We start from the raw sequence: 18609 nt of genomic DNA, 5'->3' as shown, positions 1-18609 counted from the left end.
AGAACAGCTCTTTAGTGCGTTGTCTATTGACCCTTTACATGCTCCGCACAATTCAGCACTCCACAGAGGCTGCGAGTGCTGAACTGGGATCTAAACACAGGCCTGCAGCAGAATTTCTCCTGCTCCCTGAGGGAAGAGAGAGGAGGGGAGGGAGGAGAGGGGAAATCTGGAAGCTTGAGCTCTACTTAAGGCTACACCGTTAAGTCACTGTGCCTGCATATACCTCCCCATCACTTTACTCCCTTCCTTTTATTGACTTAAACTATTTCTATACCGCCCAAAACCTGCGTCTCTGGGCGGTTTAAAATTAAAATGATTTAAAACATCAAATCAATTTTCAATTAAAATCATTTAAAAGATTTAAAACATTTGAAACCCAGTATTAAAATTTCAAAACTATCAATCTAATTAAAAGCCTGGGTGAATAAATGTGTCTTCAGTGCCTTTTGAAAAGGTGTCAGAGATGGGGAGGCTCTTACTTCAACAAGGAGTGCATTCCAAAGTCCAGGGGCAGCAACCGAGAAGGCCCGTTCCAGAGTAGCCACCAAACGAGGTGGTGGCAGCCGCAGACGAACCTCTCCAGATGATCTTAACAGGCTGTGGGGCTCATGGTGAAGAAGACATTCTCTTCAATACCCAGGAACTAATACGTTCTCTTCAATACTCAGGGTTTATGGCTTTAATGGTAATAAGCAACACCTTGTATTTTCCCCGGAAACGTATCGGCAGCCAGTGCAGTTCTTTCAAAAAAGGAGTAATATGGTCTCTCTGAGATGTCCCAGAGACCAACCTGGCTGCCGCATACTGGACCAACTGCAGTTTCTGGACTAGGTACACAGGCAGCCCCACATAGAGCGCATTGTAGTAATCTAGTCCGGAGATGATCAGCAGTTGTACTACTGTTCTGAGGTCTTTCATCTCAAGAAACGGACGCAGCTGGCGTATCAGCCGAAGCCGGGGGAAAGGGCCATTAGCCTATCCATTTGATCTTTAAGACAGGTTTTGCAAGTCTGCCACCAACTTGGAAAAGAATATTCACCAATGCATTGACTACCACTGAGGAGACTATTTCAGAGAATTCTTTTATCCCTAACTGCAACCCGCCTGGGAACCAGGGAAGCGCCACGGAAGCCCGAGTCCCTCTCCCGGCGGCATCATCGCTCCCGCCTTCTCATCGGCCTCACCGGCTGGCCAGGAAACCACCTGCCCCATCCAGAGGGCTTGATCGGGGCCACAGAGGCTGCGGTGCAGTGAGGAGTTTCTGCGAGAGAAAGGCGAAGGGGCCTCCACAGCTGCCTCCATCTGGCTGTGGAGGCCAAGAAAGGTTCCAAATCAGAGCGGGCACATCGGATGGCACGGGGGCAGGGCCTCAAAGCCCTTCTTTGGAGGGTGTGTCACACCCAGACATGACAGGGCCAAACAGACCAGCCGCGGTGGAGCCCCTGGTACCAGTTGACCTTCATGGGGATGCCCCCTCCACCCCGCCTTCAGGTGTGCTTTAAACAGAACCACCCACATGGCAGACCTGGTTTCAAGATTGGCAGGATAAGTCTCTCCAACAGTCCAGGTCATCCAAGGGCCAAGGTGTCCAAGACCCAGGAGGGACCCATCATCTTCTTCTTCTTCTTCTTCCTCAGGAAGCCAGACTCCCAGAAAATCTAAAAAGAAAAGCAAGGCAAAGAGTATAAGGCATATGCCAGATGCAGGGGGAGAGCAACAGGCCCTGTCTATCCCAACAGCACAGCATCCCTCCAGTGGCAGTTGCTGGGGTCTGTCTTATGTTTCTTTTTGAGACTGTGAGCCCTTTGGGGACAGGGGGCCATTTTATTTATATCTATGTAAACCGCCTGCAGAAGTTCTTGTTGAAAAGCGGTCAATAAATATTCATCGAATTCTTATTCGTAAGTCGTGCCTCACCTTCCGGAGGGCCAGGATGCAGCAGGCAACCTCCTCACGCCTTTCTTCCTGTCCTGGAATCCAGGGGACTCAGCTGCCCACCAGACCCGGGCCAGGAACACCACCGCAGCCCCTTCCTCCAGCGCCAACTCCAGTCCCGCCCAGCACTGCAGGCTTCCCCGAGAGCACCGGAGAGGAGGTAAGCAAGCACTGCCCCTCCCGCACGGCCGAGCCCAGAAGGGAAGGAGCGCCCCATCTTCCAAGCAAACGTGGCCGGCCAGAGGTCCCCCACCCCCCGCCAGGCCAGGAAAGCCCATCGCTCAGTGGTAGACTAGGTGCCTTCTCTGCAGCAGCTCCCAGCTTCCATTTCTGGCAAAGGGCAGAATCCTGTCCAGTCTCTCACAGGGAACCATGAGGGCTGATGTGCCATTTGGAAAGCAAGGCAGAGTTACAGGCCAGGGTGGGAGACAGTAGAGGAGCAGGGAGCTCCGCATCCAAAGATGAGGGCAGAGGCACCTCTTCCGGCCGTAAAGGGGTCGCCTTGCCCAGCGAGTGATTCGGGCTCACGGGCAGTGGGCATAGATATCGTTGATATCTATGTAGATCGCCTGCAGAAATTCTTGTTGACAAGTGGTCAATAAATATTCACCAAATTCTTATTCGTAAGTCGTGCCTCAAGGCTGGGTGTATTCCACGTCTCTCACATGCTCACTGCATACAGCCTGGGAATCTAGCATGCATTGGGCTTTCTGCATCTCAGCAGAAAGAATGGAACATGAAGGTCCAAAGCTACCTTTGTCGCTTGAGACCCTTAAGCAGTTCAAGCTGATTTTCTAATTCCTGTCCCAAAACTGGACCCGGATGGTAATTAAGAGCCACTTACGGTTCCTTTCCCAGATGAGGTTCCTGGACCATCCAAATCTGCATATCCTGTCAACCTGAAGAAAAGTGTCATTAGTACATTTTGTTTATTTTAAATAAAATTTTGTGCTGGTCAACGACCGTAATAAAGATTATTATTATTATTATTAAATAAAATTTATCTTTATTTCGTTCATTAACTTAATTTATACCTATGTCAACCGCTTTGAGAACTTGTGTTGAGAAGCAGTATATAAAGATTCATCAGCTTTGTAGAATTACCACACGCAAAATAGAAGCCATTATTTAAAACTATATGGAAGGGAGAGAGAGAAGAGAGCTGGAAAATTGCCCATTATGGCTAGGAAGAGACCGTTTTCTCGACCTATGGAGTCTGGCAAGATCTTCCAGTCAGAACCAATATCACCCCAATGAATCACTGTAGTTTTGGAAACCCTCTACATGACTTTCTTTCTTTGAGGTCCTCCAACTGGGTCCCCGTATGCTGTTGGACTACAACTCCCATCATCACCCCTGAAGGCCACTGTGGCAGGGGATGATGGGAGTTGAATTCAAATGACCTCTGGTGACCCAGGCTGGAGAACTCCTGCTCTAAGAAAAGCAAAGCCAACTGAATTCCCACGCTGAAGCTCCCTAGGCTGATAGGTTCTGCAGGAGACCAGCATGGACAGAGCTGGATGTGCTAAGCCCTGTTTTAATTGGCTCCATGTTTTGAGACTTCAAATGCTTTTTAGTCTAAATAGAAGGTTTGAAGTAACGGCCAAAGAAGAGTTCCCTTGGAACCTTCAGACTTGCAGAAGGGAGCAACCAGGGTTTCCAGACAGCATAGAAGGTCACGGCATTGCTGACCGACAACAAGATGGGAGAGATCAACTCTTTGGTACCCAAGCTGTCACTCTTCTAGAGAGGCAACCCATCATTTTCCAGGCAAGGACACACACAGTTCTAGACTGGATGGCACAGCAGCAGATAGGCCACATCATGCCACAACAATCAGGTCTGCAGTGAGGTTGCAAAGCTGGCAACCAGAAAAGACTAAAAAGACTAAACAGACATGTGTCTTGATGGGATGGGTGGGAAAGCGATGTCCTTTCCCTGCAGCGCCCCCATGCCCTGGGATCCTGGAATAGACACGTGGCCAATATGCCCAAGTCAGTCCATGAACCCCACCCCTAGAGCTTACCGTGCAGGGAGGGAGAGGAACGTCACCCCCCATTTATGCTCGTGGGTTTCAGACGCTCCGGACTCATTCCAATTACTGAATGCCATGACCAGGGGCAAGATGTACTCTGAGTCTGCCGAGGATCTTGCCTCACATACTCAGCAGTCTCTCTTTTCAAGCGATTGCAGCCGCAAGGGGTGTGTAGTGGGCTGTCCTTAGGTTCAGCTTGTCAAATTACTGCAAAACCCAAAGCAAACCAAAATCAACACCAATCTTGCAACCACCATGAAACAGATTCTCTTCAACAATGACACCGACCCATTAGACAAGGACTCCAAAAACCAAGCAGCCAATAAGCAAATCCAAAAGTGCTCCTGCGCTTGGTTGCAGGACTGGGCCAATTGCTTGGGGCCAGAACTACCACAGACCTCTCATCCCAGATCTCCCTCTCTCTCGGCAAGGTTTTGTTTCATGAAAGCTTGCCAGATCAAGCTTTTGAAAACGATGCACGAGTTACAAGTTGCTCGGTCCCTTCTGAGAGCTCAGTGGGGCTGGCAGTTTCTGCTCTCAGCTAACGGCAGCGACATCTCCCCGAGAGAAGAGAAGAGCAGCCTTACTAGATCAGACCCAAGACCTCTCGAGTCCAGCCTCCCGTACCACACAGTAGCGCACCAGTGGAGCCCTCTGGGAAGCTCACCACCAGTAGATGACAGCATGCCTCCTCTCTTGCTGTTGCTCCCCTGGAGCTGGTATTCACAGGGGCCCTGCCTCTGAGCCTGGAGGTAGCCTCCAGCCATCAGGACTAGCTGCCACCGAGAGCCCCGCATGGATTGATGTCACTCTCTTTATATCCAAGGAGCCCAGTGTAGTGAACAGGGTTCTGCTTCCCCCCACAACCACCCTGTGAGGCAGGTTAGGCGGAGAGAGAAGTGACTGGCCAGAGTCACCCAGTGAGGCTCAAGGCTGAACAGAGATCCCATCTCCCTGCTCCTCGCCCAGCACTCTAACCACTACACCACGCTGGCTCTCAAAAGAACCCTTTTCAAGCCAGAGGGAACGAGTTTCAAAGTTGTTTATCGCCAGCACAATTAAATACATACATCAAAGATGGTTTCAATGGAACTTTGAAAACTAGTTCTAATTGTAAGATTTGGGTTTCATTTTTGTAAAATGGTGCGCAGCTAGAATGCAGTACATTTCATCGTGACCATTCCTAGGAAGAGATGAGCTGCCCTTCTCTGCCCCTTGAGACGCAGAGGCCACTGCCATGTGTCCAGCTGAGCCCCTCTGGATTCGGGCTTGAGAAGGAATTCTTCAAAGTCCTACAATGTCCTGGGGGAAATGGAAAAGATGGAGGATTCACGAGGACTGGCTGGAGAAAGGACGCCAGCAGCTGCTCTTGCAGGAATCCACTTGGCTCAGAACAAGCTGCCTCTCCCAAGCAAAACTGCAAAGATGCTGCCTGACCAATTCTTCACGGATGCTTTCCAGGGCCGTTCTGGGGACCATCGTTCTGAGCCAATTCAGGGGTTCTGCAGCAGCCCACCAAGTGAAACAGCACACGATGCTCCTTCTTTCCCTTCACTGGAGGCTTCCCTAACTTGGGTCTCCCAAGTTGTCATGGACTCCCATCATACAAATCCTGGGCTGCCCCGGCTGGGAATCCCCACTCAGCTCATCAGGAAAACGGGCAGTCACAACATGCTGTCCTGCAGGGGTCCGAGGACTGGGAGGGCTGCCAGGGGGTCCTCTTGCCCCGAGGTTGCCCCTCCCCAGGCTGCAGCCAGCTGGGTGCTGAAGCTCTGCATCCCCTCTTCTCCTTCTCCCCAGCCTCGCACCGAGCACTCCCCTTGACATCGACCGGACAAGACTTCCATGAGACGGCTTCTTGGCAACTTGGGAGGGGACAGAAACAGCCACGAGCCAGTGACTGGAGTCGCCCCCACCGCACCCCCTGTTGTGTTTTTAGGAGAGCACGCACACACTCTTAGAAGGTGACAGTTGTGAGATGGGCTCCTCCAATCCCTGACTTGCATCCAGATTCAGTTCCTCATCATCTGTCTCATTGAAATGGGACATATAAACCTGGCCCATAAATTTCAATGAGAGTACTCATGAGTAAAGTCTGGATATCAGTCAGTGACTGGCGTCTCCTGTCTCATAACTGCCACATTTACGATCCACACACACACACTCAGTTGCTGCTATGGGGTACCTGAGCTGAAGGTTTGCCATGGGACGGGTACACTTCTTGTACAGGGTTGGGACCCCTGCTTGATAGAACTGTACAGAACATGATTCGGCGCATGGTGGCGCAGTGGTAAAACTGCCGCCCTGTAACCAGAAGGTTACAAGTTCGATCCTGACCAGGGGCTGAAGGTTGACTCAGCCTTCCATCCTTCCGAGGTCGGTTAAATTAGTACCCAGAATGTTGGGGGCAATATGCTAAACCGCTTAGAGAGCTCCGGCTATAGAGCGGTATATAAATGTAAGTGCTATTGCTATTGCTATTGCTATGTCACTGAATGCTCACTCTTCAGGTTGTTTGGGCAGGAGGAAGGGAAGTGGGGTCTGTCTATCGCAATTAGAATTGCCTTGAGATCATTCACCTTACCGAGGATAATTTGTTCAGTGCTGTGTTGTGCCCCCAATGCCTCCTCCTTATGGTTAGGATCTGGTTTCACCTCAATTGCCGCTCCTGCTTGGCTGCATCTCTTGAGTTTTGGCTTCAATTGATCTTTCCCCCAATTGGTTTGGCAGCAGAAACACTGTCTGGGAGACTCATTTCCAACCTGCCGGAAAAATGATCCATCTCTGGGTGTCCCTCTCAATACTCGTTATCTCTGGGATACCAGAAAGCCAAGATGAATATATGGGACAGTGACCTGCAAAGAGACCTGAGCATGGCCCCAATGCTTTGGAATTCTTTGGAGAATTCTGCCCCCAGCAGGTTTACTGCTCTCCTGCTAGAGATTTTGCGCATCTCACTGCCTTGCCTCATCGAAGAGCCTTCTTCAGGCTGGCCTGCTACAAGAATGGGCAACCCTGGAGGGAAGATTGCGGGACATCCCTGACCCTGTGCACACATCTGTGTGTCTCCGGGATTCAGCTATGAGCTCTGGCACTGTAAACACTCTCCTTATCCCACCGATTATAACCAATTATTATCATCCGGGTGGACCAGGTGAGTTTGACTTTACCTGTTGTGATCATCCTCATCAGACTGCGGGGCTCCTCCTTCCCCTGCTCTTCTGCTAGGGACAGAAAGAATCGTGGGCAGCTGCTCCTCTCAGTGACCAGCACAAGAGGAGGAAGTGGGTCCCCTCCTGAGCCCCCACCACCAGGGGATGGATGAGGCCTCTCCTGAGGTCTGTGGCACCCGGCATCCTGAGTCCTTTCCCTGCCGGCCTCTGGCCTGCCCTCCAGGCTCTCCACTCAGGCAAGGACCCAACAGGCAGCAGCAGCCCCACAGCCGGGCTCGGCTGAACGGAGGGAGCGGGAGGGCGACAGTGCACAGACCGAGGAGGGTTCGCAGCCCCAGAGCACGTGGGGGCGGCCGCCAGTGGGGCACCCATCATGGGCTGCAGAGCTCTTTTCCTGCCGGCTTTTGCTGCTGCTAGGTTGGAGTGGGCCCTGAGACAAGAATCTTAAATGGGCCCCCCCCGCCGAGAAATTTATTATTATTATTAACAACAACAAACAACAACAACAACAACAACAACAACAACAACAACAACAATAATAATAATAATAATAATAATAATAATAATAATAATAATAATAATAATTTGATTTCTATACCACCCTTCCAAAAATGGCTCAGGGCGATTTACAAAGAGAAAAAGGTGCCTCTTTGCCCAGTAAGCAGGGGGCTTTTATTCTCACATTTCTGTCCTCATTCAAAACATACAAAAAACAGATGTACAAAATTGAGCAAATGAGAAGAGAAGAATTATATGGGAGTAAAACCTTTTTTAAAAGGAGTCAGGAAGCGCATCTTTGGAGGCTCAAATGGATACCTTACAGGCACAAGTATTTCCAAGTCAAAAATTCCTTTTTCATATGGTGTATTTGCAAAACCAAGGATTTGAGCTTGAAGTTCATCTAAGCGACTTCCAGTCTGCCAGCAAGTAATAGCCGGTGGTGGCTCTGTGGACAGCAGATGCAGCTCCCTTTTCAATCGTGAAGCTCTCTGCATTGTGCTCCGTTTTCGAAGTAGAGCTCGAAGAGCGGAGCCGAATGTGCTCAGGGGCGTAGCAAGGTTGGAGTGGGCCCTGAGAAGAGATTTTAAAATGCCCCCCCCCCCAAGTCCAGGGCCTCCACACACCCCAGGCTTCCAAGGATTTAAGTCTGATATTTCAAAATAAGTATGCTGCCAAGAAATACATTTCACTGAATACACACACACACACACACTTCACAATAGATAGTGATATACATTGAATACTATATATTTGTGCTACTTTTCATGCCTAGAACACACTAGAAACACGAATGATTAAAATGGGCCCCTTGCTGCAGATTAGCAAAGGAGACTTTCAACCATGCAGGGTGAGCCTATGTCTGTTTTCTCAGAATTCTGAACCAATTCAGTCAAGTTTGATTCCAGGAGGTTTTTCACAAGAGGCTTTGAAAGCCCTTTAACACACATCTCCTCTGGAATGGAGGTGCTGCATTCCCATGGTGGCCAGATTGACCCTAAGGGGAAAAAACATAAAAGCACAACACATGCGTCACAGTTCTCACTCATGTCTCAGTTCTCACTCAGACCTGGGGTGCCAAACAACTTGAACATAAGTGTATTTATGAATGAATGACTGAATACATAAATAAATTTGTTCCAGAAGTTTTTGTAACTTCCTGCCATGAAACAAGCCACTTATCGGGCTTTTTAGAGGGTTTTTTGAAGCCAGCACATTTCCCAATCACTTTTAAATGAAATATTCAGAGACTTCTCCGTCTCCCCACCCCCCATCCAAGCCCTATGGCAAGCAGATCCCTACCTGTAGGGGGTGGGGGGGGTGGGGGGAACCACCTCAAGGGATTCCTCTTCTCCCTGGCCAAGGCTGAGCTGTCTGGCCTGGGAAGAGGGTCTGCTGCAGAGAGCTGTGGCGGCCACTCGGACTGCCAGCCTTCTTCCTGGGGCTGGCCAGCCTACTCGAATCCAGGCTTCACGGAGGCCTACACGGAGGCCTCCCTGCAAGCCCCCCCACCCGCCCATCAGCTGAGAGGCGCCCGGGAGAAAAGCAGCCTGCGTGTGTGCTCTGTGGGGGGCGTGGCTCCCCCTCCTTCCCCTCCTCTTTCTCGGGGGTCTTGTCTCCCACTCCCGTGAGGGGCCGCCTGACCGGACTGAGAAGGGGGCGTGGCTTCCTTCCTCCTCGTGCGGGGATGTGCCCCGCCCCCTGAAGCCCCGCCCCCTCCCACCCCCACCCAGGCTGGGCAACTGGCTGTGAAGAGGGGAGACGCTCTAACTCCTCCTCCAGGGGCCGAGTTCCCGCCCCGCTGGCTCCTCCCATTGCCCCGCCCACCCCAGCTTGGCCTCGGCTGCAGCAGCCCCTCCCCTCCTCATTCTCCTCCTCCTCGGGGGCGGGGCTTGCTGCCGCTGCCGCTGTGGGAGAGCAGAACCGCTCCCCAAGTGGTGGTGCTTATTCTGCATGCAGGTGGCATCCCATCCCCTAAGGGGAAAGTCTTGCCCTGCTCACCTGGAATCTCCCATGCAAATGCAAACCAGGGTGCACCTTGCTTAGCAAAGGGGACCAGTCATGCTTACTACCCCAAGGCCTCCCATATGCCATGCAGTGCATCCGCCACCCCCCCAAATTGTGATGTCTCACCCCTGGCTACAACTCCCCCAATCATCCACTGCCACAAAGGACATTGCGGCAGCAGAAGATAATGAGAGTTGTAGTCCAGCCACATCAGGGGACCCAATTCAGGGAACCCCGGCCGTTGTGTATGGGGTGAGACCTGGAAGAGAAGTTCCACTTCCAGGGAGGGAGGATGGAGACCCGCTGAGAACTGGAGCTCTCCCCTGGAGAACTGAAATGCATGTCCTGCTGCTTCCATTTTCCGCCTTCAGCTTTCCCTGCTCTGGATGCTGATACTTCATGCAAGTGGAGACTTCCTGCGGTGGCCCTAAACCAAAAGCCAGACTGACTTGTATTCAAATATCCCCAAAGCTGGCTGTCCAAAAGCAAACGGAGAGCTTTGTGGGAAGTGCAAGCATCTGCTTAGCCTTCGATGAATTTAGACTTTGGAAGAGGCTTTTTTCCTCATGGCGGAAAAGGGGGTGCCCTTTCGGGTGGGTCTCCTCCCCAGACCTTCTGCTGTTGCTGAGTAGAGCCACTGCATGATCTCAGTCAGGCCCTCCCCTCCACATCTCCTCCCCTCCAGCAGCACCCAGAGCAGGGAATGGATGGGAAGGTCCTTTTGGGTTTTGCAAGCAGATGGGCGAGTGGAGGGCTCAAGTTCTCAGGGAGCATCTTTCATCTGTGCAAGTGGAACAGGTTCACCAAATACTCCGTCTGGAATCACCAGCTCTCCGTCTCCATCTGGGAATCTCCAAGATCCACATGATCGGGGCAGGCCAAGCAGCCCACCCTAGTTGGGAGCTGTGGTGGGTGCTCCCATTTGGTGATCCGGTCCTCTTGATGACCAGCAAGGTCGGAGGGGGAGGAGCTGCCTCTGGCGGCATTTCCGCCCACCTGGGTAAAGTGCTGGACACCAGAGCAGGTTGGGACAGCACCATCCATGCCAGCGCCTCTCTCCCAAACCATCCTGGCTTGTCCCCTCGCACAGGCTCACGGAACTGGAGCACGCACAGCTCCTGAACAAGGCTGGGATGCTTAATCTCCCTGAATCGGCATCGTGCAATTGATTCTTCTCATGATTCCAAAGGGAGGGCTCGCCAGTTTGAAAAGAAACACTGCTATTTTTCAGTATGCAGAGCCAGAATTCTTTCTCTCTTGCCTTTTGTGAATGCATTTTTCAGAGAGGAAAGCAAGGAGATTTCTGGTCCTGCCATGGCCTCTTCCACCAGAAGGTCTTTGCAGAGCTCTTATGGCTGGGATTCTCCGTGTTGGCCATCTGGGAATGCGAGAACCCCAGATCTCCTGTGGCCATTGTGGCTGGGGATTATGGGAGTGATGGTCCAACAGTGTCTGGGGACCCAAGTGGGAGAACCCTGCTTTGTGGGGAAAGAGCATAAGCACAGACCCCATTGGATCTAGGCCACATTTGGCTGGATATTCCAGCATCAGCCAGCAGGGGGTGCTGGACTGAAGAGTTAATACAACTCTTGGAGGAGAATAATGCAGATCTGGTAGAGGTGATGCCATTGGCCAGATGAGGAGGGCAGATGAGAAAGCCTGTTTCTCTGGGTCAGCACCAACAACAGCTCCACGGCTGTACCAGGGAACCCATCCTTGATTTCACTCCTTCTCCCTTCTCGGCATCCAAGGTTTCTCCTGTCTGTCCTCTCACTCCTACCAAGCTGCCCTATCAGACCACTGGTCCATCCAGCTTTTCAGGAAGACGCTTTCCCAGCCTTCCTGGGGATGCTGCCGGGGATGGAACCTGGGACCTTCTGCCTGCAAGGCAGATGCACTCCCACTCAGCTACAGCCCTATGATCCCCCAATGCTTGGTCCATCTAGCTTGGGATGGGCTACACTGACAGGCAGCGGCTTTCCCAAGGTTTCCGGCAGGAACTCTTCCCCAGCCTACCTGGAGAATACAGCAGGGATGGGATCTGGGACCTTCTGCATGCCCAGAGCCACCACTGAGCTAGGACTCCATCCGCTCGACCACTGAGCTACGACCTCATCCCTTCCAGCTCCCGGAGCAATCTTTTCGCATACCCATCTCACACAGCAGCCATGTCTGGGCCCCGGCTCCTTGAAGCACGGCCTTCTGCCAAGTGAAGCTTCCCAGCACGCAAGATCAGTTGGGAATACCCTGCTCTATGTGCCAAGCCCTGCTGAAGTTCAATTGTCGTACACGCAGGACGGGGCCTTCTCTGTGCTGGTTTTGGGGAAGGTCTGGGGAGGGTGGGGAGGGGAAAACACATCCTTTGCCCACCAGACCTCTGGAAGTGTCCTTGTCACTCCAAACAAGGGTCCTGCCCCACGCGGGCTGCAGCCTTGGATGGCCTCGTTAGGGACTGGGGAGACCCTGTGGCAGCCTCTTCCTCCCCCAGATATGTGGTGCATTCCGGCATATGATGTGGTTTTGCAATTCATTCTAATTTCTACAGCTATTTTGAAGAGACTCGTTTTTTCGTTTCTTGTAGGGTGCATTGCCGTCCCTCACCCCCACACCACATACCTTTCTCCCCATTATCCACATGATTAGGGCAACCCTGGTGCTTTATTCTGCTTTGGGGTTTGTTTGTTTTTTACACCATCCATTTCTAATAGAAATAACCACACTGCAGTTACCCGGAACTTGCATGTGCGCAATGAATGCAGGCCAGTGTTTAACCTAGACCCAAACCACAGACGCTTCTCCTGCGCAGAGATCTCAGGGAGGTTTCTCCGGCTGAATCTGGACAAAACAACCTGCCAGATTCCCTGAGCCTGACTCTCTGCCCAAGATTGGGTGCTTGAATTTCGGGTCTTTGTTTTGCCGGTCCAAAGAGAAGAGAGGAAGAAAAGCATCTGATGCCAGAGTGCTCCGGTGTGGGTAAACAAGGGGCAAAGTGCTAAAAACCTGTTCGGCATTTCCCAACGGCAGCCAGTGTGGAAGAAAGCTCCCCCCATTCTAACCCAGATGGGCTTCATCGTGTCAGTCCTTCCAGAGAATGTTTTTTATGGCCCTGTGCTTTACCTTGAGTGACATACCATACTATGAAGCCTCAAAAGAGACACATACTGGAGGAAAATGTTTTTAGTAACGGATTTTATTCAAGAACAACAATACCTTATTAATACTAATAGTAATAATAAATCAATAATGAAATATATTGAGAGAAACAAGTCTATCAAACCAGGGCACAAAGATGTCCTTAGAAATTAAGCAGGCTTCACCTCGATATTAGCATAGGAACCAATTCAGTTTCTTCACATTTGGCTTCATGCCCACAAAGACCACCTTCAAGGACATTGATGAACCTGCTCAAACTGATCCTTTCTGTGCTAATAAACCAGCTTTCTTTTTGAAAAGACTTATACAGGTACTATAAAAAGTGTGGATGGTCAACAAGGATGAAGACATAGAAGCAAGTCCTTTGGAACTACTTGCTGCTTTAAATATGGTGAACCAATGGCAGCGGAAGGCAATTTCACAGTGGTCAGGTCAAATGCAGTTCCAGTATAGCAACAGCATATCAATCCAAGTAGGAGTAGACGTAAATAAAGAAACAAATAGTAGGTTGTCCCCAGACCCCAGCCCAAGAAGACACGTAGACTTTTGATGGGTGAAAGGACCACAATTTTATTAAAGAAACAACAGACCTGGCAGACTAGAACGCCAGGTGATTAATCACCCTTAGAGAACAGTGCGGGCCCTTAGGCTCGGGCTAGGACTCTAAGGTCCTACCCATCGCCTCACTGGGCGACACACCCTGGCTCAGGAAACAGGCAGGTACGCCCCGCCTAATTCCTTCAGAGCCAACCGCCCCCTTTAGAAGAGGGGATCTGGATACTTCAAGGTCTTCACCCACCCTGGACTGCACAGCCCAAAGGTTGGTGAAGTCCTGAAGCAGGTTTCATGGCAATCTATTCTCCCCGTGCCGCACAGGCCACAAAGGAGCAATTGACCAATCAACCTTTAAAGATCCAAGGGTGCTCACCGATATTCTAACCCTCAACTTACCCCTCAGCCCGCACTGTTACTGCCAACTCTAACTCTAACTAAACACCTGAGTACAGAACGGAGTAGGCGAAAAAAACCCCAACGGTGGCCAATGCGTTGAGAGCAAAAAATTCCTACTCGGCCCCCGCAGGCGACCAGCCGCTAGACCCGCTCTGCATCAGGGAAGGAAGGGAGGGAGGGGATTGCCAAGGCAAAACTGAAGAGCTTGGGGCGTGGATCGGCCGATTACGGCCCAGACCACGCCTCCAATTTCAAGGGAGCCAATCGGCCCGCTTCTTGGGCCTCGTGCGGGGCAGGGCTGGGACAAACTCCCTCCCCTCCGCACGAGGCCAAGGGGAGGGGGATTTTGTACAAGTTGACTTGGATCTATAATAACAAGAAGTATATGTAATAACATGAAATACAAACGTCACTAGGGCCAGATTCTCCTCCGTTTGATCCTGCAAAAGAGAGAGGAGGAAAGGAATCAGTCCCTGCGGCTGGCCCGGGTTTGCTCTGCAGGCTTCCGCCCGTTCAGATCCAGGAAAGCACCCATCCCAGCCCCATGGCTTTCAGGCCCAGCCTCAGACCTAGTTCCAACATCTCCGTGGAGCTGACCAACCTGTACCCCTTCCCATGGCGCAGGGTGGCCACTACTCAGGTGAACAAATGCTCCCCCATCCAAGAACGTTTCCCCCTTGTGGACAAAAGGTGGATCAGGGAGAGGCCACACCAGAACCCCAGGCCAGAAAGGGAGACTCGTCCGGATGCCGCAGGGCATGAACCACCTTGATGCATCGCGGAAGACCCCACAAGAGATTTCTGCCCCGGGCCAAGTTATTTTTTCTGCCTGTGACCCTGAAGAGCTGCTACTAGTCGTTGATGCCAGTCCTGGTCTGGGAGGACCAAAGCTCTGGCTGTGCTTCAAATCCCCCACACCACCCCGGCCTTCCTTTCGAGGTGGAGATTAACACATCAGGAAAGCTTCAAACAAAGTTACCTTGGGCCTTCTCCTGGATCATATGGCCTTTTCCTCTTCCTGCTCTTCTTCTAAAGGAAGAAAAGAGAGAGACATGAGGATGTCATCCCAGACAAAGGATTCATGAGTGAAGATGAGTTTTAATGGCTGCACAAGGAGGGGGTCTTCCCTGACCCTGCCCTTTTTCAGAGGAGATCCTTCAGGAAAGAAATGCTATCCTGTCTTGCCTCTTGTTTCCCACCCTGGACATCTGCTGCCTCTGGGAAGCCCCCAGGCCAGAGGTGAAGGCCTGCCCCTTCCCCTGCCGCGGCTCCCTGCAACTGCTACTCCGGGGCATCCTGCCTCTGAGCCTGGAGGTGACCTACAGCCATCCAGACTAGTGGCCATGGATAGGCCTGTCCTCTGTGAAATGGCCAGAGTCCCCTTTAAAGCCCTCCAAGCTGGTGGCCAGCACCGCATCCCGTGGCAGAGAATTCCCTAGATTCATGATACACTGTGTCCAAAAGGACTCCCTTCTGCTGGTCCTGAATGACTTGGCAATCATTTTCATGAGATGGCCACTGGTTCCAGTCTTATGGGAGGGGAAGAAATTCTTCTCACTCTCCACATTCTAGACACCATCATTTGATAAACCTCGATCATGGCTCCCCTTCGTTGCCTTCTCCCCTCAACTAAAAAGCCCCAGATGTGGAAACTGAGCCTCATAAGGGAGGTGCTCCAGCCCCCTGATCCTCTCGGTTTCCTCCTCTGTACCTTTCATACCTCCAGAATGTCCTCTGAGAGATATGGTGACCAGAACTGTACAGAGTATGACTCCAAATGTGGATGTCTCAAGGGGTGATGATATTAGCAGCTCTGTTCTCAGTCCCCTTCCTGGTGAACCTTTGCATGGAAATTGTCCTTTTCACAGCTGCTGCACACCGAGGCGACACTTCCCAAGAGGCGCTTCCTCCACACTGACTCCCTGGTCTTCACCAAGGCATGCAGACTTTGAAAATGGAGTAATCTGCACTTGTGCTTGGAAGGAGCTGCTGTCCTCTTCCAAGGGGGCAAGGTGTCCCCGAGGCGCCCACCAGACCAGCTCTCACCTCCTCCCCACTTTCCAGACTGCCAAGGCCCTACTGGGGCCTGCCTTAGACAACCCACATGCTTCCACAAAGAGGCAGAGCGCAGGGAAAAGCTTGTCCCAGAGAACTTGGTACTCTGTTTACTTCTGATTTCCTCACCTCATTCATCTTACGGAAGCGTTTCAATGTCTCGAACCTCCCTTTCTTTTTAAAAAATGTTGTTGTGGGGTCGAGGCCACAGGTAAGGCAGACCTGTTGGTTTTGGGGAGCCTGGTGGAATAAAAGAGCCATTCGTCAACCAAGACGGAGACTAGAAGTTTGGGCACTGTAAGATATTCCCCTCCGGGGAAGAGAATGCTGCTCTGGGAAGAGCATCTAGGTTCCAAGTTCCTTCCCTGGCATCTCCAAGGTAGGGCTGAGAAAGATTCCTGCCTGCAACCTTGGAGTAGTTGCTGAAAGTCTGTGTAGATAATTCTGAGCAAGATGGACCAATGGCCTGACTCCGTATATGGCAGCTTCCTATGTTCCTAGTCTGTTATATACATGAAATCAATCATCATCATAACTGCAGGAGCACTTGAAACCCAGAAACAGAAGCAACCAGAGATCCCCTGCATGTATGGAAACTGAAGAGGAAGGAAGATGAAGTTTGAAGCTAAGCCAGATCTTGCAGTAGAGAATGGGAAGATAGAGAGGCATTGAAAACGTTTGAGAGATAAATAAGTGTCTCCAATACTGGTTGAGAAATAGGGGGCTATACTTCAAACATGTGGGCAGATGAGGTCTGTGGCATTTCTTTTGAGAAAGAGAGAGGGAGGGAGGGAGAGATGCCAAATTCTGCCCCAAAGAACTAGAGTGCCCAGGATTCCCTGGAAAGGGAGGTTGCTCACCACAAAGTAGGGTCGGGTTGGGTCGGTCCTGCTGGTGGACAGAGCTGGAGTTTCCAGTGGAGGCTGGTTTCAAGATTCACCAATCAAGAGCACAGTACAGAAGGAAATACAAAAACAAGGTGATATTCTCAGAGATTTGGCAGAATTTGAAAGATTAATCACTCAAAGGCCGAGCACTTCTTGGGTCTCATATACAAACTGGAGATACGTTCTCCTGGATGGATTCAAGGGCAGGAAGAAAGGTGTGAAGAGGGTCTACTGGGATCTACCAGGCAGCCGTGAGCTTCCCAGGCCATGGTGGAACATGAGGATGGCCATGTTGGCTTGGAAAAGGAGAAGCTGCTAGTACTCTACCCAGTCTAGGCACACCCGTGCTGGAGGGGCAATGCTTCCCACAGGGTGGAGGTGGTGCTTTTGTGCTGGGACTGGGAGAGTATGGAGGGGGCCCCCAATCTCCTCCTGCCCACACCCAGTTCCAACGGCACCCAGGCCAAGACCCCCTGAATTCTGCTTTAGCCAAGCCATACAATTCAGCAAAGGGGCTGAGCGCAGGGAAAAACTTGCCCCATTGCTCTTGGTTCTCAGTGGGGGTCTGTGTATTTCTGATTTCCTCACCTCAGCCAGCTTGCGGAAGCGCCTCAGGACTTTTGCTCGGCCCACTTGCTGTAAGTGCACTGCTCTCCGGTTAAGGCCACAGGACAGATTGGGGTGGTTAGGGTCTGTCTCCTGGGGGAACAAAAGAGCCATTTGCCAGCCAAGTCAGAGTCAGGTTGACACATGTAATTCTTCGTTGTTGTTCTCATCATCATCATCTCCACCACCACCACTGCAACAACCCTTGAAACCCGGAAACTGAAGCAACTAGAGATCTCTACATGTATGGAAAGTGAAGAGGATGGCAAGATGAAGATGATCTTGCAGTACAGAATGAGAAGATAAAGAAGCATTGGAAACGTGAGAGTGATAGATAAGTGTCCCCAATACTGCTGGAGAAATAGGGGGATATGAGAGAGAGAGAGAGAGAGAGAGAGAGAGAGAGAGAGAGAGAGAGAGAGAGAGAGAAATGCCAAACTCCATCCCACAGGAGTAGAGAGCCCAGGATTCCCTGGAAAGGGAGGGTGCTTACCACAAAGTAGGGTCGGGTCCGTTCGGCCTTGGTGGTGGACAGGGCTGGAGTTTGCAGTGGAGGCTGGTTTCAAGATTCACCAATCAAGAGCATAGCACAGAAGGAAATACAAAAGCAAGGTGGTATTGTCAGAGATGTGGCAGAATTTGAGAGATTTAGAACTCAAATGCCGAGCACTTCTTGGGTCTTACAGTGGGTATTGGAAAGAATCACCCCCTTTGATAGACCTTAAATTCTGGTTCTGGTTCTCTAAATTCTCTAAATTCTGGTTCCCTTAAATCCTGAAATGAAAACACAAAGAAAATTCCCTTCACCAGCTGTACTTATCCAATGCAACCTATAACATCCAACTGAAAAACATCACAATTACAGTCCAGAAAAAGTGTCACAAATAAAAAACAAGAATGATTGAGATCGAAAAAGGATCACCTTTTGAACTTGAACAGTTCTGTATGGAGGAGTGGGCAAATATTGCTCCGTCTAGATGTGTAAGGTTGATAGAGAAGTATCCCAACAGACTCAAGGCTGTTATTAAAGCAAAAGGTGGTTCAACAAAATATTGACATGGGGAGGGGTTGATCCTTTTTCAATCTCAGTAATTCTTGTTTTTTATTTCTGACACTTCTTCTGGACTGTAATTGTGATGTTTCTCAGTTGGATGTTATAGGTTGCATTGGATAAGTACAGCTGTTGAAGGGAATTTTCTTTGTGTTTTCATTTCAGGATGTAAGGGAACCAGAATTGAAGGTCTATCAAAGGGGGTGATTCTTTCCAATACCCACTGGAGGTTTTGGCATGAGATGTTCAGATTCCTTA

The sequence above is a fragment of the Hemicordylus capensis genome, chromosome 1 (assembly GCF_027244095.1).
Source record: "Hemicordylus capensis ecotype Gifberg chromosome 1, rHemCap1.1.pri, whole genome shotgun sequence".
NCBI lineage: Eukaryota > Metazoa > Chordata > Lepidosauria > Squamata > Cordylidae > Hemicordylus > Hemicordylus capensis.
This window is presented reverse-complemented; position numbering follows the sequence as displayed.